We start from the raw sequence: 24,912 nt of genomic DNA, 5'->3' as shown, positions 1-24,912 counted from the left end.
AACAACACCTCAAGAAAGTAGCGATTATTTGTACTCTAAATGCGATGTTCAGGGAGGCAAGGTGGAACCCCTACTTCGACTGTGCTACTGATCCCTGAGGAGCTGGAGAGTTTAAGCCTTGCGGCTGGATATACCTTGGTGTCACCATGTACGTGGAATTATTTGGGAAGAATGTACACACTCTCTCCTGACTAACGACTGCCTATAGCCAAAATCTAACAAAGTGGTTATGGTTGCCCCATTTAACAATAAACTCACATAATAAAGGGCGGGCAGTTTCCTGAGCATAGAGAACAGTCCTTGGAATATACCTGATGTCCATGGGTTCTTCATCACCCTTCTCTTTTCGTCTTTTACAGAATCAGGCGATATGGTCCCACTCCCCACATTCATAACATTGAGGACTAGGGTTTACAACAGGCTCGGGTTTCCCTATCATAAGCTTTATTGGTGGTTTTGTTCGGCTTTTCTCGTACTTGTGGCTGGACAAGGGGAAAGGCTTGGAAATCTTTTTAGGGTTGGGGGAATACCCAGCATGTTGTCATAACCATTTCTGCATTTGAAATGGTAATGCTTCCAAGAATTGTTCAAGGTAGATGTTTTTCATTATTTTTCACACCCCTCCTCATGTCTCTATGTAAATGTCTTTAAGGAACAGACGTCCCATGTAGTCTGTAAGAAAAAGACAGGAGCATCTCCTGTTGCGGAAGGAGAAGAGAAGGGCCTGGGTAAAACCTCATCTAAGCTGAGATTCTCCCCGTCATACCCATGTAGCCTTGGTTCCCCCAAATGCCAAAGAAAGAGTGTATAGGAATCGGAAAAACTTCCACTGCATTAATGTCCAAGTGGTCTGTTTGGCTGACCTCTACATTTCACAAGTTTTCGCAAGGTACCCGGGGTCAGTCCATGAGTCCTTCATCATGCAAAACAGCAATAGAGCACTGCTGGTGACACGACAATACCCAGAGAGGGCCTGGCTGGTTGGTAAGTGACATGTGTCAGTAACTTATATCTGCTAACAGATATGTGGATGTCCAAGATGTTTGTTTGGGTTTTTGTAACTATTACTTACAGGGGACTCTGGCTACCCAATCCGTCCTTGGTTGTTGACACCTGTGAGGTACCCAACCACGCCAGGGGAAGTCTGCTTCAATGAGGCCCACGGAAAAACAAAGCATGTTGCTAAGTGGACTTTTGGGCTCTTGAAGGCAAGATTCTGTTGCATCAATAAGTCTGGAGGAACCCTCCTCTACTCACCCAACAAAGTATGTCAAATTATTGTGGTCTGCTGCATGCTCCACAACCTCGCCCTGAGACGTCAAATCCCATGTATACCAGATTAGGCGGAGCCAGCAGTTCCTGCGGGTGAGAATGCAGATTTGCCAAGTGAAGATGAGTATGTCTCCAGTGTCATCATGGCTGATCTCATCAAATCAGTAGTCAGAGTTACCATTGTATATATGAATTGGCCATGTAATGTTTTTGTATCAATGTGGCCTATACCTTATGTTTGTCATTTACAATTTGCAGATCACTTAAGCTCATCCTCATTTGGCAATATCAGACAGTGTCACAGGCAGATGGGATTTGCAGACTGGCAATTAAGGTGACCATGGATTGAACCAGGTACTCTCAGGCATGATATTTGTGGTGTGTGAGTTCTATGCCCAGACTGTAAGCCCAGTGGAATGGTAGTTCCTATTCCACACTATAGACTTGTTTGGCATTGGAGCTGGGGCCAATGGTGCCATGTGTGTGGTCTTGCGTCTCTGACACAAGTCATCATGAGCTATCTATACCCTCAAACATCATAATGGTTTGTGTTGGTAATAACTAATTTATATGTAGCTGTCATTGTGTTTTCTCATTGCCGGCCACTGTGCATGTGTCTCAAGACTGACGTGGGTGAATGGCAAGCCTACAGATATCTGACAATGGTAAGTGGGAGGTTCCATGACTGGGGCATTTGTACTGATCTCTGTTTCATGAGGTATGGTCATTTGTGAGCTATAGTATTTGTATGTGATAAGGCTTTAAGTGATGATACATTGCACCAATATGTTTGCCTATTGGGATAGTGAAAGACGGACATGTCCCTAACTTCAGAAGTCTGTGGGGTGGTAGTGATTGACACCTATGCAGAAAAGCTGAAGTTAGAAGCATTACTTTACTATGTGATCATTGGCATTCTTCCAACCTATATGTGGGAAAATGCAATACAAGTGTTTTGAGTTATGTCTATCGTTATTAGGCAATGCAAAATCTAGCCGGATTATACAGTGCATGTGTGATGGAACATAACAAAGGTTTTACATTTGAGAGAAACGTTTTTGTGCAAGAGGTGTTACAGATGACAATTGAATATGGTTGATAAATTGGTCTCATACATGATTTGTGGTGGAGTGGTATTTATTGGGGAGTGCTCAGCAAAATGAGTAAATTGAATATAAAATAACACAAAGTAAACAGTGAAGGGTTCCATCATGATGGATGAAATCATCAGGGTAGCTGCTACAACATTTGGAATCACAAGTCCAGTGTCATTGTACTATTGGAAAATAGAGATAGGTTTCAGAACAGTCAACAGGGTGTATTGTGCCACACAAGGGGAACCAATCAGTAGAGATTCACTTCCTGGCATTGGTTTTGGCACCTGCTCCTCCTGGATGTTTGGGGGGATGTCCACGTTTGCGGGGGGTTCTTCAGCTACAAAGGCTGGGGTGTCTGAGGCATATCCTTCCCCTGGCAGGGCCTCTATTCCACTAGCAGCCACAGATGTAGAAAGGGCTGATGTTTTATTGCTAGTGGAAGGGGCCAGATGTTGGGTACAAAACCTACTCAGGGTGGTATTCATGTCTCTCAGCACCCCTGCAATGGAAGCCACATGGGCATTTTGGGACTGCATCTGTTGCATGACTTCCTGGTGGTTGTCCCTCTGCAGCTGCCTTATCTCCCCCTTCATGGTTAGTACCTGGCCCATCATGCCTTGGGATTGTTGGTAATCTCCGAAGACTTGGGAGATGTTGACCTGGCCAGTTGTGTGGAAGCCTCCATCCTGTGGCCCACACCATCACTCCCACGCTCCCTACCCCCACGAGCCTGTGCCCCTGGTATAGTTTGCCCACTTCCATTGGTGCCAGGTCCATTACTGTCTGGGTTTACAACAGGAGACTCAGGTACCTGTGCTGGGCGAGGTCACAGATGGAAGACACTGTCCTTGGGACACAGGTTTGGGGGCAAATGGTTGCCTGTGATGTTGATGCAACAGGGCTGGGAGGGGTCGATGTAGGCAGGGTGAGGCTCACACTTGTTGACTGACCAGGTGTCCTAGATGAGCCAGCTTCGTCCTCAATGACCACACATCCAGGGGTGTTTTTCCCACTGGGCCTTCATCCAGAGGGGTAGTGGCAGTCTCTGGTGTCCTCTTCATGGTGACAATGGCTAGATTACCTGTAGAAGAAGTGGAGCACACAGTTGCTGAAAGTAATGCAACAAGTGATATCAAAGTTTGACCACTAGACATGCCATGTGCCATGCACACAAAGCCTTTACATGATCCCCTGATATGGCACCTACATCGAAATCTGGGTTAGAGCTATATGGGACACAGAGATTTCAAATTGCATACACCTTGCACCAAGATCTTGGAGTATCTTGGTGGTTAGATGACTGTTCATTGACTCCAATGTTTTCTGATTAGAGACATGACAATGTAAAGTTATTGCCTAGTTAGGTGTATAGCATCATTGAGTCAACTAACAGCTGCACTATGGTAATAGAGCTGGCCAACAGTATAGGAGTTACCATTTTACCTGGCCTCTGTATGGGTGTACTGCAAGTACATCCAGCTTCCTATATAGTTGTCGCCCCCCAGGTGAATACATTACATTGTTTGGATGGTGATTTAAAGACCAGTTTAGTAGAGAACACAGTTGTAGCTGTGTGTTGGTTGTAATAGTACTGGTAGATGACTATAGCATTGATGTTATTGCCATTGACTGTACAATAGTGGAGCATTCAGGTGGGTTGAATTGATTGTTAGTTTCACATGCAAGGCTATTTAACTTGAAGTACACTGTTCTGGTTTTCTAAATGGTGGAACAGTGCATGCTGGGAGTTGTCGTGCTATCAGCCCATGTACTACCCCTGCCAGACACACAGACAGTGTGCCCCCAGGTGAGTTTAGCTGATATGTGGTATGCCAGAGAGGGGTATTTGAACATTTGGACACAGGGGTAGTGAGTGGGTTGGCTGTTAAGGTGGCGAAAGGCGACCAGTGAGCATGCAAGATAAAACTTTTTGGTGACATTATTGGTGTAATGACTTATGAGACTCCACTGCCCCTGGTATTCCTGTTAGTCCCTCAGGATGCAGGAAGTCCAAGACCTTCTCCTCCCATGATGTGAAAGTAGGGGGAGAAGGTGGGGGCCCACCAGCAGTCTTTCAAACTGCCAGCTAGTGCCTGGCGGCCACTGAGCAAGCCTTCCCCCTGAGGTCATTCCACCTCTTCCTGATGTCCTCCCTTGTGCGTGGGTAGCTGCCTATAGAATTCACCTTGTCGACTATTCTTTGTCACATCTCCATTTTTCTAGTGATAGATGTTTGCTGGACTTGTGCTCCAAATAGGTGTGGCTCTACTCTGTTGATTTCGTCCACCATGACCCTCAACTCATCATCTGCAAAACCGTGATGTTTTTGTGGGGACATGTTAGTGGTGAACAAGATGGTGAGGAAGAAAAAAAAGAAAAGAAAAATCAATTGCTGATGAGGTGTGGGTGCTGTAATGTGGGTGATGGTTGGTGTCTAATGTGTTGGGTACTAATTTGTGTGTTGGATGTATTGTGTAGGTGTGGGATGAGTTCTATGTGAAATGTGTTGGGTGCCTATTCTATGCTTTGTGATATATTTTGTATGGCCTCTATCTGGCTGTGTGTGGTGTTTTTGTTGCAAAGGAATGTAAAATGTGTATTTTATAGTGCAGTGTGTAGGTGTGTCAGGTGTGTGGAAGTGTGTCAGGTGTGGGTTTTCAAATTATCCAATGTAGTGTGGTATATTACTGATGTAACCGCCGCAGTTCACACCACCATTGGTTTTCTGCCAGGAAAGAACCCCTATGGTGATCTGTGGGTTGTAATAGAATCAGAGTTTTTTTGGTGGGCTGGTAGTGCTGGTGGTGGAACCGCCTCTCTCCTGCCCTCTAGTATCCCGGCGGTTTCGGAAATTTGGCTGGATTTTGGCGAGTTTTGCTGCGTGACTCTTAATAGGGCAGTCATAATGAGGCCCTCAATCTCCTTCAGTTCACTCCTGATGTTACACCTTTCTCTTATTCCTCTGAATCTGGTACTTGGATGCAGCCAATCAATATCACCCAGCGCACTCATTCTGGATGACCTCTGAACATCTGAGTTTAAGGCACTCTGCGATTCCCCTTGAGAGATCACTTCAACTTGTTCTTCATATCTGATCTGGATTTGAGTATTTACACTACAGATTTTGCAATCATCAATGAACATGAGACCATTCACCAGGGCTTGGTGCTTCAAAACTACTGTCACCGTAACACAGGGATCTCCAAGGGTCTCAATTCTCTCAACTCTTAGGTTATCACTCCATATAATCAAATAACACATCTTAACATTCCAAAACCAATAAAAGACTTTGGTGGTCATTACAACCCTGGCGGACGGTGTTAAAGCGGCGGTAATACCGCAAACAGGCCGGCAGACAAAAAAAGGGAATTATGAGGCTGGCGGAAACTGCCAACAAAGACAGCCGCTTTAACACACCGCCCGCCACGGCGGTACAGACAAGCAGCGCGGCGGTCACCGCCAACAGACAGGCGGAAGACAATGTACCGCCCACAGTATTACAACCCGCCAATCCGCCACCTTTTCCGGGGCGGATTCACCGTGGATAAAAACACGGCGGAAACAGTTTCTGCAATGGGAAAACGCTCACCTTAACACATCCCACAAGGAAGGAGGACACCATGGAGCCGGAACTCCAAATACTCCCTGCCCTTGTCTTTCTGCTCCTCTATGACCATCATCTACGTAGGCTCCGAAGACAACGGTGAGTACTGCTCCTACGACATGGGGGAGGGAGGAGGCAAAAGTTAGGGGGACACCCACCAAACACCCCCACCCCCAACCTCGCATATTACAACATACACATCAATGCATCCACAAAAATCACAGTAACAACCCACAATCCCCCCGGAAGAATGAAAAGACAAAGCGAAATCCGTTCAAACATTGTTATGTAGCAATATACATGTCTTTCAAAAATATACAGATATATATGAAATTCAGTCAGAAATATATACATTACGAGAAGTAGTGCAGATATGTACATAACAATGTCCGTGCACCAACAGTCCAAAAATGCATGGGCGAGGCCCACAAAAAATACCTGACCACAAACGGAGAGAACACTGCCGGGGCATCAGATAGAAATACTACAGGCACCTCAGGGGGAAGGGAAGGGGGGGCACCTCAGCCGGATGATTGCAAAGCCAGATCCACGACGGGGCTCCATGCCCATTGATGTATCCTGGGGAGTGCAAAGCCACAGTCTCATAAGTCTTTACAGTGGGTGAGTTACCCACTGTGCCGTCCTGGGGAGTGCAAAGCCACATTCTCACAAGTCTCTACAGTGGGTGGGTTGCCCACTGTTCAATCCTGGGGAGTGCAAAGCCACAGTCTCACAAGTCAATAACATTCTCCACTGGTTCTGGGGGGGACTGCTGCCCAGACTGGATGAGCCTCCCCGTGAAAGTTCCTGTCCTGTCACTGTCCCAGCTGCACATGGGATAAGGATGCCTGATGTGGCGGTCTATTAATTCCTACCCGGTGCATGCCCTGTTCAGCGGTGCTTTGCCATGGCGGTCTTTGCCCTGTTCAGCGGTCTTCACCAGGGCGGTCCTTGGACTGTTCAGCGGTGCTTTGACATGGCGGTCTTTGCCCTGTTCAGCGGTCTTCACCATGGCGGTCTTTGCCGTGTTCAGCGGTGCTTTGCCATGGCGGTCTTTGCCCTGTTCAGCGGTGCTTTGCCATGGCGGTCTTTGCCCTGTTCAGCGGTCTTCACCATGGCGGTCTTTGCCGGTCTTTGCCCTGTTCAGCGGTGCTTTGCCATGGCGGTCTTTGGACTATTCAGCGGGGCTTTGCCATGGCGGTCTTTGCCCTGTTCAGCGGTCTTCACCATGGCGGTCTTTGCCGTGTTCAGCGGTCTTCACCATGGTGGTCTTTGCCCTGTTCAGCGGTGCTTTGCCATGGCGGTCTTTGCCCTGTTCAGCGGTGCTTTGCCATGGCGGTCTTTGCCCTGTTCAGCGGTGCTTTGCCATGGCGGTCTTTGCCCTGTTCAGCGGTGCTTTGCCATGGCAGTCTTTGGACTATTCAGCGGGGCTTTGCCATGGCGGTCTTTGCCCTGTTCAGCGGTCTTCACCATGGCGGTCTTTGCCCAGTTCAGCGGTGCTTTGCCATGGCGGTTCTGGTACGGACATTGGTGTGTGGCATGACGTTTCATCATAGCCCACCTGGGCTGTGGCAGCCGTGGCCCTCCTGGGCACTGACTCCGGCGGTGGCGGTGGTCTCCTGACCAGTGACGATACTTGGGCCCTCCTGGGCAATGACTCTGGCGGTGGTCTCCTGACCAGTGACGATACTTGGGCCCTCCTGGGCTGTGACTCTGGCGGTGGTCTCCTGACCAGTGACGATACTTGGGCCCTCCTGGGCAATGACTCCGGCGGTGGTCTCCTGACCAGTGACGATACTTGGGCCCTCCTGGGCTGTGACTCTGGCGGTGGTCTCCTGACCAGTGACGATACTTGGGCCCTCCTGGGCAATGACTCTGGCGGTGGTCTCCTGACCAGTGACGATACTTGGGCCCTCCTGGGCACTGACTCCGGCGGTGGTCTCCTGACCAGTGACGATACTTGGGCCCTCCTGGGCAATGACTCCGGCGGTGGTCTCCTGACCAGTGACGATACTTGGGCCCTCCTGGGCAGTGACTCTGGCGGTGGTCTCCTGACCAGTGACGATACTTGGGCCCTCCTGGGCAGTGACTCAGGCGGTGGTCTCCTGACCAGTGACGATACTTGGGCGCTCCTGGGCAGTGACTCAGGCGGTGGTCTCCTGACCAGTAACGATACTTGGGCCCTCCTGGGCTGTGACTCCGACGGTGGTCTCCTGACCAGTGACAATACTTGGGCACTCCTGGGCTGTGACTCTGGCGGTGGTCTCCTGACCAGTGACGATACTTGGGCCCTCCTCGGCAATGACTCCGGCGGTGGCGGGGGTCTCCTGACCAGTGACGATACTTGGGCGCCCCTGGGCAATGACTCCGGCGGTGGCGGGGGTCTCCTGACCAGTGACGACGGTGCTGGCGGTTGTGTCTCCACCGCTGGGAATGATGGCGCCCTTCTCCGCCGTGACACTCACAACAGGCTGGGCAGACTTCCTCTGGCCCTTCCCCACCTTTGGTGGAGTCACAGCTGACTCTCCAGTCCCCTTGGAACCCATGTGAGTTTTTTTCCCACCAGGAGTCTTCACACGGTCCCGTCGTCCAATCTCCAATTTTAGAGCCTTTACAGGGGGTGGGCTGCCAGTGCCTTGGCTCCGGGTCACACTGCCTGCCCTGGTGGCCGGTGCACTCCACAAACCTTGAACAGGCACCACTGGTATTGGAGGCTTTTTGGCTGAGGCGCTACGACGGGACTGATGAATTGGAGGGTGGGGTGGGAGCAAAAAGGTCAACTTTACAGAGGGACAGTTTCTCACGTACACTGGGATGGGTAGTTGGAGGGGGTCTGGGAGTGGAGGAAGAGGAGGTGGTTGTCAGAGGTGTCACTTTAGGTGTTTTGGGTGCAGGTGCAGGTACTGGAGGCTGTCGTGAGGTGGATGGATGTTGGGTGTGTGGGTGCCCTCGTTTGTGTACTTTGGGAGGGGGCGTCACAAACACACTGGGAGAGGACACAGGGGACGTGTAAATGGCAGTGGAGGTGGTGAGTGCAGGTGAGCGGCTCGTGTGCTGGGTCTCCTTGTGCGATTCATGGTGCCTGTAGATGTGGTGCATGCAAGTGTGTGTGTAGATGAGACTGGGAGGGAGGAGGGAGTAGAGGAGGAGGGGAACACAGTGGAGGCAGTGGATGTTGCTGTGTCTGTACGTGGGTGAGGCTTGGGTCAGTGCCTGTGGGTTGTGTGGTGCTTATGTTTGCTTGAGCTACTTGTGTGTGCTGACTTGTGTGCATGCTGGTCTGTAGGTGTGCTTGGGATGGGCTGGGGTACAGGAGATTGGGTCTGGGTGGAGGAGGTTGGAGGGGGGAGGCTGGACACAGGGACAAAGGCTGCCATCAGTGCAGAGGCCAGAGATTGCAGGGTTCGCTGAAGGACAGCCTGACTAGAATGAATGCCCTCCAGGAATGCATTACCGTGTTGCAACTCTCGTTCTACACCCTGGATGGCATTCACAATGGTAGACTGCCCAACAGTGAGTGACCTGAGGAGGTCAATGGCCTCCTCACTGAGGGCAGCAGGGCTGACAGGGGCAGGGCCTGAGGTGCCTGGGGCGAAGGTGATGCCCACCCTCCTAGGTGAGCGGGCACGGGGCGAACGCTGAGGGGCTGCTGGGAGGGCGGTGCTGGTAGGGGAGGTGGCGGCTGTACCTGGAGAAGTGGGGCGCACAGATGGTGCCGCCACCACAAGTGAGCTCCCATCGGCGAATGAGTCCGTGTCGCTGCTTGGTGATCCGGTGGCCGACGTGAAGCTCCCCTCGCCCTCCGTCCCACTGGTGCATTCTGAGTCCGTGGTGTGGCCCTCCATGGCCATGTGGGATGCAGCTCCCTCGTGCTCCGGTGCCACTGTACCTCCGCCTGATGGGGCTGATGTACAAAAGGACATGGAGAGTAGAAAAAGTGGGGGAGACATAAGAAAGAGAGTTTTAGTGCATGGCATACCGCTACCGTTGGCGGACAAGACAGACACAGCAGCCCCCTGCATTACGCCGTGCTCCTGCCCTCTGCACATGCAATCTCTGGGATATGGCCTACATGGCTATGGTGTTCATCTGCACACATGGATGCCACAGGGGCAACTATACCTGTACTTGGCACTCTGCAGAGGTGGGGTGGAGTGCCACATGGCCTGCATTACGGAGGGGCCTTGCCTACCGAACTCGCCCTGGCCTAGGGACACCCACATCCCACCTCCCCCACCCAGACACCTCCACTGAACGCAAAGTCAGCAGAATGAGGTTGTACTCACCCCCTTGTATCTGCTGTGATGCCCTCAAGCGCCCATCCAACTTTGGGTAGGCCACTGCCAGGATCCGGAACATCAGGGGGGTCATGGTGCGACGGGCACCCCTCCCACATTGGGAGGCCATCCCCAGCTGAGCCTCCGCCGTCTTTATGCTGCAGCGGCAAATGTCCTCCCATCTTTTCCGCCAGTAGGTGCCCCGTCTCTGGTGGGCCCCCAGGGTCCGGACGTCCTTGGCGATGGCACGACAAATGTCCCTCTTCTGGTGGGTGCTGACCTACATGACATGCACAAGGAAAGAGGAACAGTCATTACCAACTGCACCGTCGATGTGAGTGGCCCCCTCCCTACTCTGCCCATGTGGCCCATTCATTCCCATGCATTAATGTTCTATGAACTCTGCCCCCTTCCCTCATCCAACCAGCCCTCTCCACCCAGGCCTAGCCCATACAACGTGCTCCCTGTGTACTAACCTGTTGGTCTGGAGGACCGTAGAGTAGCGTGTACTGGGGGAGGACCCCGTCTACCAGTTTCTCCAACTCCTGTGCAATGAAGGCAGGGGCCCTTTCCCCAGACGCAGCAGCCATCATCGCTTCCAGACCGAGGTCACAGCAGCACTTGCAGCGTAGGTCCTCTCCTGTCGAAGGTCAGGTATCGAGTGATTGAACAGATAGAAAATGGCGGTGACGTCCGCGGCAGTGACGTCCGCGGCGGTGCGCATCATCACCGCCGGCACACCTGTTCATTGGCTCCTGGGACCCATAGGGTCCAATGTTAACCAATGCAGCATTGCGCCGCGGTCTACGACCGCCTACCGCGACGGTGTGCAACGCCAGCGCAGTTACCCCACAATCCCATTGTCCCAGTTTAGAGGTCAGGCAGCCGCTATTTCAGGGGCCCACATGGCTTGATTTACCTCTGCGTCACACATAGCTAGGCCTACACTCAACACACATACAGGAAGGGTTTTGTGAGTGGTGTAGTCTTGTGTGTAACTGTGGGTACATACCTGGAGGAATAATGACTGATTTGTCGCTGTTGTCCTTCGTAGGTACCGTCAGCTGGTACATGTGAGAAGATGGCGGAATCCTCCGGTGTACCGACTGCTGGTGGACCTGTTGACAATGGAAGAGCAACATGTCATCGTCACCTACCGGTTTGACCGTGCCACTATCCAGGAACTATGTACCCAGTTGGAGCCAGACCTGATATCACCAATCCGCCATCCGACTGGAATCCCCCCTGACGTGCAGGTGCTGTCAGCACTTCATTTCCTTGCAAGTGGGTCTTTTCAGACAACAGTGGCCATGGCATCAGGGATGTCCCAGCCTATGTTTTCCAACGTGCTGTCCAGAGTGTTGTCTGCCCTGCTGAAACACGTAAGGAGATACATCATTTTCCCTGAGGCGGCAGATTTGCCTACAGTTAAAGGTGACTTCTATGCCCTTGGACATATCCCCAACGTCATAGGTGCCATTGATGGGACCCATGTAGCTCTGGTCCCCCCCCCCCACAGGAGTGAACAGGAGTACAGGAACAGGAAGAGTTATCATTCTATGAATGTTCAGATGGTCTGTTTGGCAGACCAGTACATCTCGCAGGTAAATGCTATGTTCCCTGGCTCTGTGCATGACGCCTAATCCTGCGGAATAGCAGCATCCCTGATATGATGGGTCAACTCCAGAGGCACCGTGTATGGCTATTGGGGGACTCTGGTTACCCCAACCTTTCCTGGCTATTGACCCCAGTGAGGAATCCCAGGACCAGGGCAGAGGAACGGTACGATGAGGCCCATGGGCGGACTAGGAGGGTGATCGAACGCACCTTCGGCCTCCTGAAGGCCAGGTTCAGGTGCCTCCATATGACAGGTGAATCCCTATTCTACTCACCGAAGAAGGTGTGCCAGATCATCATCGCCTGCTCCATGCTTCATAATTTGGCTTTGCGACGCCAGGTGCCTTTTCTGCAGGAGGATGATCCAGATGACGGTGTTGTAGCAGCTGTGGAGCCTGTGGACAGTGATGAGGAGGAAGCTGAGGAAGAAGACAACGACAACAGGGATTCAGTCATACAGCAATATTTCCAGTGACACACAGGTGAGAACATTTTCATGTTTAACATTACATTAACTTTCACAGGTCTACCTCTATCCTTTCTGTCGATTTGAACCACTATTTGGTAACTGAGTTGTACCTTTAGATTACTGTTTCACAGGTGTGGTTACCAACGTGTCATCTGCTTGCATCCTTCAAGGACTTGTGATGTGTGATATAGGTATGTTAGCTTTACAATAGGAACGCATTATGACACTGTCATTGATAATACATATTTACTAAATCACAGACTGACTCCAGATTGTTTTGTGTTTCAAGGGTGTTTATTGAAGTGCTAATTAGTGGAGGGGGTGGTAAAATGGTGAGGGGTGATGGTGGAGGAATGTCCATGGCAGAGTCCAGTCTATTAGTCTCACAGGTGCACTGCCCATCTGGGCATAGGAAGTGGAGCTGGGGCAGTTTAAGTATGGACAGGGTAACAAGGTGGGACAGTGGGATGACAATCAGGGTGGTCTCATTTCCTGGCGGCGGTCTTGCCATCTTGCTCTGCCCTGTTCCTGGATCTCAGGGACCGCTTGCGTGGTGGTTGTCCGTCTGCAGGGGGTGGGGTGCTGGTGTGGTGGTCCTGTGGCGGGGCGTCCTGTCCACTAGCGCCGGCGGAGGTGGTGGGCAGTTCATCGTCCTGGCTAGTGTCAGGGGCCCCTTGGAGTGCCACGGTGTCCCTCAAGGTCTGCTGTATGTCCTTCAGCACCCCTACGATGGTGCCCAGGGTGGAGCTGATGGTCCTGAGCTCCTCCCTGAACCCCAAATAATGTTCCTCCTGCAGGCGCAGGGGCTCCTGCAACTTGTCCAGGACCGTGGCCATCGTCTCCTGGGAGTGGTGGTATGCTCCCATGATGGAGGATAGGGCCTCGTGGAGAGTGGGTTCCCTTTGCCTGTCCGCCCCCTGTCGCACAGCAGCCCTCCCAGTTTCCCTGTGTTCCTGTGCCTCTGTCCCCTGGACCGTGTGCCCACTACCACTGCCCCCAGGTCCCTGTTGTTGTTGGGGTGGTGGGTTATCCTGGGTTCCCTGTAGTGGTGGACACACCGCTGATTGACCTGTCCTGGGTAGGGAGGTTTGGGTCCGCTGGGTGGGTGCTGTGCTGGTGTTACCAGAGGGTGGAAGGTCGGTGTTGGGCTGTGCCTGTGCAAGGGGAACCGACTGTCCCGAGGCCCACGATGGTCCGGGCTGGTCAACAGGATCCAGTAGGGCAGAGCTGCTATTGTCACTGTGGGCCTCTTCTGGGGGTGGAGTGGTGTTGTCTGGACCCTCTGGTGTGGTGACGGTCCTTCGGGTTCCTGCAGGGGCATAAGAGCATGATTATTGCATATGTGTGTGTAATGGTGTGCAATGGGTGGGTGAGCGTGTACCCCAGTGCAAGCATTCCTGTGTGGGAGCTTGTGTGATGGTGGTTTAGGGGGTTGTATGGGTATGTGCAGTGGGCATGCTTTAGTGCTGGGTGTCCATGCTTAGTACTGTCATGCAGGGCTTGGTGTTTGGATGTGTGGTTTGTGTTATTAGTACATGAGTGAGGATTTGGGGTGATGGGGGGGTGTGAGGGTGGGGGCGTGTGATAGCATGCATGTAGGGTGGGGGATATGATAGTTAAGATTTGACTTACCAGTGTCCCATCCTCCACCGACTCCTGCGAGGCCCTCAGGATGCATGATGGTCAAGACTTGCTCCTCCCATGTTGTTAGTTGTGGGGGAGGAGGTGGGGGTCCGCCGCCAGTCCGCTGAACCGCGATGTTGTGCCTGGAGACCGTTGAACGCACCTTCCGCCGTAGGTCGTTCCGCCTCTTCCTGATGTCCTCCCTATTTCATGGGTGCTGTCCGACGGCGTTGACCCTGTCCACGATTCTTTGCCATAGCTCCATCTTCCTGGCTATTGATGTGTGCTGTACCTGTGAGCCAAATAGCTGTGGCTCTACCCGGATGATTTTCTCCACCATGACCCGGAGCTCCTCCTCGGAGAAGCGGGGGTGTCTTTGGCGTGACATGGGGTGGTGTGTGTGATGTGTGGGGCGGTGTGAGTGTTGATGTGTGTGGTGATGTGTAGTGGTGTGTGGTGTTTTGTGCGTGGATGTGGTTTGGGTGATGGTGTTGTGTGCCTCTGTATGGTGGTGTTGTCTTGGCTGTGCAGTCTCTCTGGCCTTCGTCCGTGAATTGTGGTCGTAGAGGTTTGTGGGTGATGTGGGTGTGTGTTTTATATTGTGTTGGGTGTGTGTATGTGTATCAGGTGTGTGTTTTTTTAATTGTCCAATGTGGTGGTGTTTTGGAGATGTGTGTGTATTTTGAGCGCGGCGGTGTGTACCGCCAATGGAATACCGCGTTTGAAAGACCGCCGAGTGGATTCGTGGGTCGTAATAGCATGGGCGTGTTTTTGTTGCCGTGGAGGTGGAGGTTTTGTTATCACCAGTTTATCACTGACCTTTGGTGTGGCGGTGTTGTGTGGGTGTCTGAATTTCGGCGGATTCAGAGATGTGTGTCATAATAGCTGTGGCGGGATTCCGCGGCGGTGTGTTGGCGGTCTTCTGCATGGAGGTAAGCGGCTTTTACCGCCAATGTTGTAATGACCCCCTTTATTTGTTAGGGAATCGTGACTTTTCATTTGTCGCGAAGGCTCTCATTATCCTAATGAGACTACTGGATTTTGAGCAGCAAGATCGTTCACAGTGTGGGGGACAATGTCTGACCCACGGTGGAGGACCCTTGTCACTCTAAATCCGGGTTTTGCTCCGGCTAACTAGCAGTGCCTCATCTCTCCCGAATAGAAGAGACAATTGGGCAGCCGAGCGCATGACATCTTAGCACTTTCCAGGGAAGTCGTGGTCACTCAGGTCACAACCGATTCTCTCATACACAATACGGTCTCATATATAAATGACAAAGGCAGTTTAAGTTTTAATGATTGGTTTAATAAAACGACTGCATTCTAGATAGCAAAACAATAACCAGAACTACAAAACACAGTAGGATTAAAATAGTAACGATGAGAGTGAAGCACAAGAATAAGGCTATCATAGTGCCGCTAGATTATTTTCTCTCTAAGTTATATTTCGAGCACAGCATGTGAAGCTCTAAGCCTGCCTTTCAGGTTCCCCCGGGAGGACATCAACCCTCATACCTGAGCAAAGGCCTGTAATCTGCATCAGCATCTGCAACGGGGCATTCAGCATCTAGTTGTAGGTTCCTGGCCGGAATCTCCCTCTTGACGTATAATAGGACTAGGAAGGGTTTTTATAACTAACACGCAGATGTTCTAAGAAAATGTCCCTACATAAGGATGTGTATTTTCTACGAATACTGGAGACTAAACTTCTACCACGTTTACTGGCAATGTACCAGACTGTAGCCTTGACTGAAGCACAGGGCGATCAAGAATGCATTATTTGAGAACACAGTGCTGAACTAAGCTAAACAGTGTGATAGAAGAAATTAAAACAAGACCGTAAAACTGGTTACTGTAAAATAACAATGCGAAGCTGAATAAAATATATCTAGGGCAAAGTGCACAGCAGCCTAATATGATAAACTAACGTGCATGAAGCTATATTAAAAATGGCTACACTACACCCTCCCCTTGTCGGTAGAAAGTGGTTTGAGCCTTAGCTAAAAATGCCCTAAGCTAAAATGTATTTAAAAACCCTACTAAATTTCAACAAGTCAAGATGACATACAAGCATACCATTTGGCAATTTTTAAAATGAGCATGCGGCCAAAAAGCCGAATTCAAAGGAAAGTGTCAATTTAGGACAGTTCCAAGTGAAGCATCTGTCATGGAACGCAGGAGATTCTCCACCTCGGCAGATGACAAAACCGGTAAATCCACGCCAAAAATTACCAAGGAGCAGGTGTGTTCCATAGCCCCAGTGTCAACCAAGGCGGCATCCTGTGCAGTGCCTATGAACGAGTTAATGGTAACTTCCTCCAGGAAGGGTAGCTCGTAATCAGCTTCTCTGAGCAAACGCAGTGCGCATGTCTGGTGATGAACCCTCAACGAGAACATCAACAGATCAGCATCAATCACTGAGGGGCATTGCTGTGAGAGACAAACTTCCAGTGCATGTTCAAAAGAGCACCAACAGCACCGAAACACGGGCTGCACACAATCCAAAACCGGTCTGAATGACAGAGACCAGTCACACCCCAAATGTTCCAGGAGTGTTGCTCCAAAGTGCTGCATCATGCGTTCACGACACAGCTGCACTGATGGGAGCGCCCTCTTTTGTCCTTGTTGCGGCGGGACAGCCATTGCGGAAAAACAACAGCAAAAGCAAAATGCCGGCTAATAAAGCCAAAGTTATAGGAAATCCCCCCAAAATGCTTCCGAAAATTGAATGAATAGCTGAAGGTATTAAACCGAATATGGAGGAAAAGGTGTGAACAAAACCAATACCAACAGCTTTGAAAAAATGTGCTAATCCAGCCGTGCCGGACGCATTAAGTATACGTCCCACGAGTTCACCAAAGTGTCTCGGAAAGTTCGTATTTAACAGGAACTGTATTTCCGCTGATGACCTTGCCACCTGAAGTGCGTAGGTCTTGCGTGCAGATGTAAGGACCACATGCTTCTGAAACAATAAAGCCTTCAGTCTACTTAACTTGTCAAAATTCACCTTGGAAGTAGCAATGTGAGGCCAAATATCTGCTACCTCCCTAAATTTAGTGGGGGGAACAACACGTTCCCGCAGCATGTAACGACCTTAGTGACCGAAACAACGTAAACTATTCCGGCCCGCATGCCACAACAGTCTTCACTATTGAGGAGGACGTAGCTGCCGTTTGAAAGCACCTGGAACGTGCGTTCAATCAAGGGGACTGGAACTCCCTTCAGATAGCAAGCCAAGTTCGCAACCGAGGCATTACACGCCCCATGCAAGGACAGCTGCTTACAAATCATCGAATGGCTGACTGAAGTCTCGCATTCACTGCCGCTAAGAAAGACCTCTTTCATGCCATTGAGGCATTTGTACGAGAAGGGAAGCTCCCACACCTCATGGATGTAACTATCTCCCAACTTTTCATATCTGCCTACCGGAACATGTTTCAAACAAGAAGCAAATTGTAATGTAGAAATAGGCAGATTAATAACCCGTGTATCAACCACTCTGCTGAGGGAATCTCGGCCACGGTAAAAGGCAATCTTTCTATCTTTTCAATGTTAAGCATGACATAAGTCACCTCCTTTTTAGCCATTAGTTGTTGTTGTCGCGTTAAATTAAAGGAAAAAAATATTTCCCTGGCACTGATGTGCTGCCACGGAACGCGACCCGCCTTCTATGTCTGAAGTGTCCAACCCAACTGCATAATGGACCTGGTCTGACTCTGTCCATGATATAAAGAAGACATATCAGATTGTATAATGTCTATAGCAGAAGAAACAATGTTGTTAATTGTATATATCCGGTCGTACAAGGTGTGAATCCCATTATCCACAACAGCTAATGCCTTTTTCAGATTTTCCTGATCTATCTGCCTTAACTGGGCTGAAGCCTCTTGTTGGGAAAGTTTCCATACTTCATTGTATACCTCATACAAGAAACACTTCCTACGTGGTATCTTTGGGCCTGACAAAAAATCTTGTAAGTCAGTATTGTTAGACAGGAGACTGAGAAATGTCTTAACTGCATCTAGTGAGGATGATTTTAGCCACTGGTGATATATAGCGAGGGTCTGACCTACTCGTTCGGAAACCCCCCGAGGAGGTGACAAAACGTTGATGACACCCATTGGTATCTATTGGCCACAATAACCACCCGTCTGGACGTGTCAGCGAAGCATTAAATGTACCATTCTCGACCCACTCATTAAGCTTACTAAAAGTTGCATTTGTATATTTTTGCCAGTTATAAAATTTTGCAGGGGCAGGTATACTGGGCATGTTTAATTCTCTAATTGTAGCTAAGCCTAAGCAACTGGTCTGTTGTACTGTTTCATTTAAAAAAAATCATTTGAACGGGGAGGAGACATGCTCTAAACAATGTTTCTCTACCGTTGGTCTGCCAATTTTTTGTTCCCCAAACACTTTTCAAATCAACATTTTTTGACCAATATTCATAACCTTCAATTGATAACCGGGAAACAAAGGAGTCCGAATATATAAAATTTGTATTGGTCAATAACATATGTTTATCCCTGGTCGGAGTTATCTCAAAATAATATGACTCAGCATTTTTTTGATGATGACCAGAAAAATACGCAAAGTTTTCAAAATAAGTTTTTGAACTCCCTTGCGGGGGAGTTGGGCAATGTTCCCATTGAGTATAATCAAATATAATTTTCGGACTGCCATACTTATGTATGAAGTGGTGCCCATAATAATTATAGCAAAACATGTCACCATAATTGTCTTTAAACTGGTAAACATCTTCATTTTCATAGACAGTATAATATTGCAATTCTGTCATCATTGAATCAGCTGTTTTCACATCAAAATCATCAGATACAATGCCTGGTATAACTATATCGTTCATGGATAACTTTAACACATACAGTATTTGAATTATTTCAGTGGGACCATATATATCAAACATTACTTTATCCCGCACAATCCCATCCAGAATTGGCACTGCAGAAATGTTCACAAAGGACAAGTCTCTTCGAACCTTATGTGATGAAAAATGTGGTTTCAATACCTCCTCCACCTGTTCAACCGCTGATCTCTCGGGAAGAAAATGATCATGTATTAACAGGAAAAAGGTAATGACAAACCCAATCCAAAGAAAAAAGGCTAGGACAGTCAAGGAGAGCCACACATAGTTCCATGGAAAAATGAAATACGTATCTTTAAGCCAATGTAACAGCTTACGTGCAGGTCAGCAGTCGAAGAGGCAAACGAGTCTGATAGACCGTCGTTGTAGTCAGCGAAGTAACCAGAGGCAGTTCGTGCAAAAGGCGTTGCCATAATCAATGGAGGAGTTGGTGTTTCCTGTGGCGGTACACAGTAGACAGCACCATCCGTCTCGTTTGTAGTCATAGTGACTTGATCAAATGTTTCTAAGTTGCTTGTTGTTAGTGGAACCAATGCATGATCATCATCATCCACCCTCCCCAAGCTCGGAGAGGCATCAGTGTTGGTATGGACAACTTGAAGCAAACTTCTTCTCTAGTAGTGGGAGGGATTCGGGAAGTACTGAACGTTCCTCTTGGTCGGCTGTGTAGAATTGGCCACATGTTGTAACTTGACATTGTCAATCGAAACAGAGCGGTTTTCTTTGGCACCTGGCAACAGTGGTAGAATAACAGTTCTGGTACCGTGTATCCCCAACACAGGGACTGGTGCTCGATAAGAAGGGCCAAATTATTTTTTCACTGCAACCTTTTCACGCACAAGATCCCCAACTCTGGGAATCCAGCCGGTAGGTGTTACTGGCACATCCTTAATTCCTGTGGAGGCAGCACTTTTAGAAGAGTTATCTTCACGGAACTGCTGTAAGTCCTGTAAAACAGTGACACGATCATTTATGTCAAAAGGGGTTTCCGCCGCCTCCACACCAGGACCATCAAGATCCGGAACAAACATTGTGTTCCGAACAGGCACACATATGAGGTACGACCCCCCCAGGGACCTTCTAGGCAGGTTATTGTGTGCTCTCTTAACTCCATACAGGTGGGTTAGCCAACTACGACCCGTACCTAAGACTCTGGCCGTTAAGGATTGCTTTAAATTGCGGTTTAATCACTCCACAACAGAATTTTCCTCGGGATGAAATGGAGACGAGTACTGGAGCTGGACCCCCAATGAAGCCATGGTGTCCCTGAATGCCCTTGAGGCAAAAGCAGGGCCCTCGTCCGAATGGAATGCCGCAACTGCATATGTACCGACAAAGATTTGCAAATCTTTAATAACAGTCCGAGCATCAGCCGAGCGTTGTGGCCACACCCACACAAATCTGGACCAAGAATCAACAGCGACTAGTATATAGTTGTACGCACTATCAGGTGTTAATGGACCGCAATGATCCAAGTACACACATTGTAATTGTCTATTTGAGATTAGGAGGGGTGTCTGCGGCGGGCGCTTAGCTGTGGAAACTTTCATTTGTTGACAGATGTCACAACAAAGGACATACTGCTTAGTCTCTTTATAGAAACCAGGCCACCAATAACGGGCCTGCAAGAGTGAAATTGTAGGCGCCACACCAGCGTGTACAGATGCCACCCCCTCATGCGTTGCTTTAATCAATTGTGGTCTTACATCTTTGCTGGGGATGTTGCGTATGCCTATGCCTGCAATTTTAACTTTAGCGTTCAGCATACTTCCCATCAAATATTGATATTTATTAGGAAATCCTTTAGGACAAGGTGTACCATCAACCATAGCTTTTATGACAGCCATAATGTCTGTGTCTGGTTTGGAACTCGAATGAGTCACTGCAGCTACAGTGGCCACTGCCACTGCCGACTTTGCGGATTCATCAGCCAAAGTATTTCCAGCAACGTGTATCCCAAAGCGCTGGTGTCCAAGTGTATGCACAACATGGACTTTGGGTAGCGTCTCTTTCAGGTCTGCTACCTTCCCCCACAGTAGTCTGTGTTTGATGGTGTTACCCTTTGAGTCTCTGAACCCATTCAAGCACCAGTAATGCAGGTATTCATTAAAAGACTGGACGCAATAGTATGAATCACAAACAATCAGTCTGAACTGTGTCGGATCTGTAAGTTCTAGTGCCATTAGTAGAGCTTTTAGCTCAGCCAATTGTTCTGTACAATCCCCTAAGGTCTGTGTATAGGTATGTCGGGGACAGAATTTCTCCCCCTCCATATAGCCGCTCACGACCGCACATGCAGCAGAATATTGATGTTTAGCTCCAATCGCTGGTTGTGCAGAGCCATCGGTGTACATGACTACGTGATATTGATCAATGGGCAAGGTGTCAGCGGGAACTGGATGTTCTACTTCATATTGCAGAAATTCTTGAGTTTGTAACTTTGGGTCGAAAATGTAGTCTATATCAGTGGCTGTTAAAGATGTTGCCCATTGTATCCATTGTGGATGAAGTGCTTTTGCGTTCGGGATGCTAGCTTTTGTAACAGCTTCAATGGCCGGAATAGGAGAAACAACTATGATGCATTTTCTTTGGGCAAGAGGTCTTTCTTTAATAACAGCCATCTGCACAGCTGTGAGAAATTTCTCAGTCGGTGCAAAGCGTTGTTCTGCAGCGGAATACAGGTGTGATTTGTATGCAATCGGGACTGTCTCACCTTCATTAAATGTGACATATGTAAAACCAATGGCCCCAGCTATCACCCTGATGACCAAATGTGTCTTATTGTCCCGTGTGTGTAAATGTTTTGCTGCTAGCATATCTGCCTGTAACTCTCGAAGAGTATGTGTATGTTTAATTGTCCAGAATTTGCTTGAAAAATCAGGACGTATTAAGTCATATAAGGTTTTATACGTGTAGCATAATCAGGAATGTGTGTTCTGCCAAAATTTAGAAAGCCCAACAATGATTGTAGTTTTTTAATCGTATTTGGTGGTTACAATTGTGCACATTTTTCTAAAAATTGTGGCGCTAGGCTGTTCCCTTCATTCGACAGCTCATATCCCAGGAACAGGACGCTGAGGAAGGCAATTTTTGATTTTTTTAAGTTAAATCTGTAGCCGAGTTCGGCAAACCCTACAACAATGCGGGCTACCCGTCTTAAATGTTGTGGTAACTCGTCATCCGTGAGATATATATCGTCCACATATGACAATGCTTCAGGGTCTACCTCGTGTAAAATAGCAGTCACACGAGCTGCAAACAGTCCTGGGCTGTTCTTATACCCTTGAGGCAAACAACAGAATTTTTTCTGGGAGCCTAGTGCGCTAAAACTTGTTAAGTCTCTTCTTTCAGGTGCTATATTCTGGCAGAAGAATCCATTCAAGATATCCAGAGTCGTTTTATATTTTTTTTGCACAATGTTGCTCATTAGTGCAGTGCAGTGCTATGCGAATTTTGTATAGCATATGTACGTGTATGTCCGTTTAAATGTCTGTAGTCTAAGACTATTCTGTATGAATGGTCCGATTTAGCTACAGGGAATAAGGGGTTATTCATCGGTGAGACACAGGGTTCAATCACCCCCTGGTATTCTAATTGCGTAAGTATTTCTCTCACCGGTGCCCTTGCTACATGTTTTATTGGATACTGCGGTTGCGCTGAGGTTCACCTTTAATGGGAATTACATGGTATGGAGAATCTTTGTCCCACCCTACGTGATTTCTATATAACGCAGGTGCTTGTGCTAGAGCCCATTCTATAGAATAGGACTCAGCGAGTTCCTCTGGAACAATGGGCGAGAAGGAAGGTTTAATAACCTCCTCCCCAGCTGGGCAGGTGCGGACAAAATCAGGCGGACAATCTTGTTCGGCCAACAAAAGTCATATATTTTAACTACACGATCCCAGAAGATTGCGTGTATGGTGTGTTCAATGTCTCCTTCTAATTGTAGAGTTGCTCTATACACCCTATCGGGTTCGGAGACACGCATATCCGCTGTTTCTACTTGTATAAAGTCATCAGTTGCTTTCACTTCCAGATGCTCTAGAAGATTCCGGCGAACTATTGTGACCTCTACCGCGCTGTCTAGCAGTGCTAGAGCCCAGTTCTTGTTCTTCAAGAGAACCCTCTTCCTGAGTGGCATGTCTAAATGAGACGGCTGCCACATTTTTCTTTTTAAATTGTTGTTTTTGTTGTACTGGTTTCTCTTCCTTCTTAACACAAACCTCCGAAGAGCGTTGTGATTCCTGTCTCGGTTTCACGTACTCTGTTCTCCGCTCTGATCGCCCACCTCGCTCATTTCTCTTTTCCGATGAGTCCTGAAAGGAACGAGATTGGCGTGTATCAGTATATTGATATCTATTAGGCGTTTTTATATTCTCTCTATTTCTGAGATTATACCTATTCTGTGGGGTCTCTGTACGTGGAGATTCTCCCCTTTCTTTTTTAGGCGTTTGTTGTTTTTTCTCCCAGCGTTTCATATTACCCTCATGTTGTTGTTTAGTATTGTCTTTATTAATTTTACCCTGAAATTGAGGTTTTTGTGGTCTAGCCCCAAGGCTGTCTCGACCGATACTGGAATATGTTTCCGCTATTATTTTAGGCAGTTCTCGCTCCTGATCTTCTTGCAGAACGTCACGAAGACGCATGCGCACTGCAAGTGCAACTGCTTTCCCTTTAAGGTTACTTAGGATAACTGAAGAAACTGTGGCAAAGTTGCCCATCAGTTGTATTCCCAAACCTAGAGCCGGGGCAGCCCCGTATTCATCTTGAATTTATTTAAGCACTTCCAGTAGGTTGGCTAGTGTCGGTGTACTGTGTGCCGTTGTATAGAGCGCGGCAAATACCGTGCCCCATGTATTACAGTGTTCAACTGTAGGAACCATCGCAAAGGGCAAGCACATAGCTAATATTCTATGTTTATCCTGAGGTCCCGTATGGGGAAATACTGCCTACAGCATATAATTTTTTTGTGCTAGCCAAAACGGAGTCTCCTCTCGTTTGGCTGGGACTTTACCCATAATCGAGTGTACAGTCACCGGATTTATACCTGGTGTTACTGCATGTGGTTGTGCTGGAGCAGCACACGCTGGGTTTGTATTTAATGTCTGTATCACAAATTGTACTAATCATCTATATATTGCTGTTAATTCAAGATATAAGCGTCGAACTTCAGCTACCGCCATATTCGCAACCGCAGGATGAGGTGTATATGTGGCCAACAAAGGACAGGTAGGACCATCATTACTTAGTGGACCTAACCTTACTGGTAATATTGTATAGGGTAGTGCACCATCAAGCCAATTATTAAGTTCTTGATAAGATAGAGGTACCTCTAAGTATGCATACGCCCTGTACTGCCCAGGCGCGTTCGCAACTGTATATGTATGAAATGTATTTGTGTTCCCATCCACTGCTGGAAATGTGACCCAAGAGTAAAACAGCTCTGTTCTATAGGCTGCGTGGGCGTCCACCACAAATGTGACTGGACCTCCCTGTGCTGTAAGACCATGTGCTAGTAAATTTGTCATAAGTGGTTGCCTCATTTTAAGAGCTATTTGTACAGCCTGGGGATTAGCCATTATAAAAGCACTAAGGGTTCAGAGAAGGCACACCAAGACAGGGTTTTTTTTCCCTTTAAAGGTTAAAGCTTGAACAACCACCCGCTGTAAAATAGGGCTACCTATACGGCGGTGGTGGAAATCCTGAGTACCACGGACGTCTCCGTATACGGAACTGTCATTATATAAAAATGAGACTGAAATATGCCGGTGGACCCGAAAATTAGAGCCTGACCAAATGTTGGCAGCGCCATGTCGCGCAGGCTCTCATTATCCTAATGTGAATACTGGATTTTGAGCAGATGTTGGCAGCGCCATGTCGCGCAGGCTCTCATTATCCTAATGTGACTACTGGATTTTGAGCAGCAAGATCGGGTTTTGCTCCGGCTAACTAGCAGTGCCTCATCTCTCCCGAATAGAAGAGACAATTGGGCAGCCGAGCGCATGACATCTTAGCACTTCCCAGGGAAGGCGTGGTCACTCAGTTCTCAACCGGTTCTCTCATACACAATA

The 24,912-nt window shown here is 48.6% G+C and overlaps 1 protein-coding gene and 1 long non-coding RNA gene across 3 annotated transcripts in view; one reads left to right on the top strand and one right to left on the bottom strand.

Annotated features, from left to right (window-relative positions):
- Positions 1-24,912, bottom strand: part of SLC1A7 (solute carrier family 1 member 7) — a 605,311-nt gene that overhangs the window by 199,953 nt on the left and 380,446 nt on the right. The window lies entirely within an intron of this gene.
- Positions 1-24,912, top strand: part of LOC138293429 (uncharacterized) — a 98,574-nt gene that overhangs the window by 39,857 nt on the left and 33,805 nt on the right. For both annotated transcript variants that reach the window (XR_011202998.1, XR_011202999.1), the window contains one exon: positions 1,531-1,626. This is a non-coding gene — a long non-coding RNA (uncharacterized lncRNA). The remainder of the gene's footprint in view (positions 1-1,530; positions 1,627-24,912) is intronic.

This window comes from Pleurodeles waltl, chromosome 4_2 (genome assembly GCF_031143425.1).
Source record: "Pleurodeles waltl isolate 20211129_DDA chromosome 4_2, aPleWal1.hap1.20221129, whole genome shotgun sequence".
Lineage (NCBI taxonomy): Eukaryota > Metazoa > Chordata > Amphibia > Caudata > Salamandridae > Pleurodeles > Pleurodeles waltl.
Note: the sequence above shows the minus strand (reverse complement) of the source record. Positions and strands in the feature narration are given on the sequence as shown.